This window comes from Gadus chalcogrammus, chromosome 11 (genome assembly GCF_026213295.1).
Source record: "Gadus chalcogrammus isolate NIFS_2021 chromosome 11, NIFS_Gcha_1.0, whole genome shotgun sequence".
Lineage (NCBI taxonomy): Eukaryota > Metazoa > Chordata > Actinopteri > Gadiformes > Gadidae > Gadus > Gadus chalcogrammus.
This window is the reverse complement of record NC_079422.1, coordinates 6,815,934-6,818,433: the sequence shown is the minus strand read 5'-3', so window position 1 is coordinate 6,818,433 and position 2,500 is coordinate 6,815,934. Positions and strand designations below refer to the sequence as shown.

Here is a 2,500-nt window from a genome sequence, read left to right as displayed (position 1 = left end):
TCAATAGAAACCACACAAATCTGAAATAGGTCATTAATGTATCTGATAATTTATAATCATATTTCAAACTATTACAGTTTGCTATTGGCCATGTCAATTTGGAATTAAATAATCATGGAGGAGGCATAAGGGGAAATCAATGGAAAGAGAAAGAGTAAGGGTAAGAGAAGATAAAGAATAGAGTGAGGTGTTGGCATAGCACTCATATTGGGGATGATATGAACGCTTGTCATTCGTCAACCTCTTTTCATTCATAAATATGAAGCAGATGGAGGTTAACATGGAGGGATGTTTTGCACTCTCCTGGAGGCTTGAATACTGGATAACACTGTTTTCTCTGTGTAGCATATCCCCCGAAAGATGGTATGACACTTGCAATGCTTCCCCTATAAAATTTGAGAGTGTGTGTGTGTGTGTGTGTGTGTGTGTGTGTGTGTGTGTGTGTGTGTGTGTGTGTGTGTGTGTGTGTGTGTGTGTCTTTTTGTATGCAATAAATAATAATAATAAAATTAATTATGCAATAAAAATACAGCTGCGTTATCTTGACGCGATGCCAGTGCCATTACAAACAGTGTTACCTTTAAATAACTGCAGAGCGAGAGCGCGCAAATGATAAACGAGGAGAAAAGCTCTAAGTCGTCATACGATGGGATGCAGGTTAGACAACGTGACATGCCCTCTAAAAAGAGACCAAATATCTCAAAATGTTTATTCAAATCTACTGAGCCAAATTTATTGGCAGCTGTGGGAGAAGAGAGAGGGGCAATTGGGGGGGGGGGGGGGAGGGGCTCGAGTGAAGTTAAGCCTCGTGGGCGGGGGTCCAACCGAAGCTGTACGAGTCAAGAAAAGCCATTTCACAACCAACAATCGCTTTCAATGTTAAAGGACTAGACAGCGCGAATCGTGTGTCAGTGCTCTCCAACATCACATCCTTCTGTGCCAATTATTTACTTGGCAAGAAAGAAATGTTTATTGGTAGAATTCCCTCTAGTGGACAGAATGTTCTATCGTGGCATTGGCAATGCATAAGCCTGGGTATAGGTGGATAGTAAAAAAGTTAATATACTTGAATTTCAAACTCGCATCGTCCGCTTAGGGTTTTCTAGGTGCGTATCAACAGGCCTGAAAGAAATTCTAGGGGAAACACTGATGATTTTAGATTTATGTGAAATCCCAAAACCAACGTAAGAGCTGTTTTCAAAAACAAAATCACTTCTATCAATACCATAGCCAAACACTGTCTCACATAAACAAAAAACTCAAAACAAACCGTAAGGAAAGTTATAGTTCAACACTACTTAACGACACAAACCACATATTAAGATTACAGTATTACAACAAATACCTTGTGCCTTTTTGGGGGGTGCTAACACATTAAATACTTAACTGAGTATTAGTCATTTAGGTTTACAGTTTTTTTTTCTGCGAGTGCAAAAAGTAAGTTACCTACATGTAATTCACTTTCAAAATAAAACCCTATAAAATACCTATGATCAAAAGAGGAAAGCAATACATAATGAAACCACAAAAATGACTGAATGAATCTCTAGGGAAAAATAAGCCACCTTACCATAAAAAAGTGTGACCTTACCATAAAGACCATATCGGTAATATTTATGTTTTACAAACATATAAATGCCTGAAAACGCATAAGCTGGAAGGTATTAGTTCAGGATGAATGAGTTGCAGATCAACTCAGTCGTGTAATTCTGCGGTGAACACAACGGTGAACACCTCAGATGTAGTTGCGATTGAAAGGAAAGATGAATCAGTGCCACAAAAGTAAATCGCAATCAAGAGTGGGTAAATGACGAATTTCATTTGCTTATTGACGAACGAAGTACCTGCAAAGAGTGAGGCAAATTACACGTGAAAGAAATGTTGAAAGATTACAGTGCGAGCAAGAAAATGCAACAACTTCTCTTGTCATGCCACCAACGAAGCTCGAAAACCATTTGAGTGACCAGTTCAACCTTCTTTCTACAGATCTGTCAGATTAAATCAACAATCCCCAAGATCACCAACATTTATTACCAACGGTTGTCACACAGTAGATGTTGACGAAAGTCAAAAGCAAAGAAAATTAACACGATTTTCGAAAAAAGGCAAGTGTTGGGTCTAACGGATTAGTCAATAGCATCCAGATGGATTTTTTGCGTCACAGTCCCTAGCTGCCAAAGTATAGTTTTCTATGGTTCATTTTTCATGTTTAATTTCAATCAAAGTATGTCTAATTAAAAAATATATCTATCGATCGATATATAAATCATAGGCATGATTGGGTTTTTTACACTGTTTTTTGTTAATACTGATGTCCACAATGACTGTTGAGTGGCCATTATTTCTCTCCATCACCTGTTCAAGCTAGCCTAAACTAGCTGGTAAATATCCTCCTCTAACAATGGCACCCCAAACCAGCTGCCAAACATTGAAAAATAAAAACCAAGACATCATCTTTTTAATTATGTATTGGCGGACCACAGAACAGCACCAGAAGTGT

At 38.1% G+C, this 2,500-nt stretch overlaps 1 protein-coding gene across 1 annotated transcript in view; it reads right to left on the bottom strand.

The window, feature by feature from the left end:
- The window catches only part of si:dkeyp-77h1.4 (uncharacterized), an 18,006-nt gene that overhangs the window by 10,403 nt on the left and 5,103 nt on the right, over positions 1 to 2,500 (bottom strand). The gene's annotated exons all lie outside the window — the stretch shown is intronic.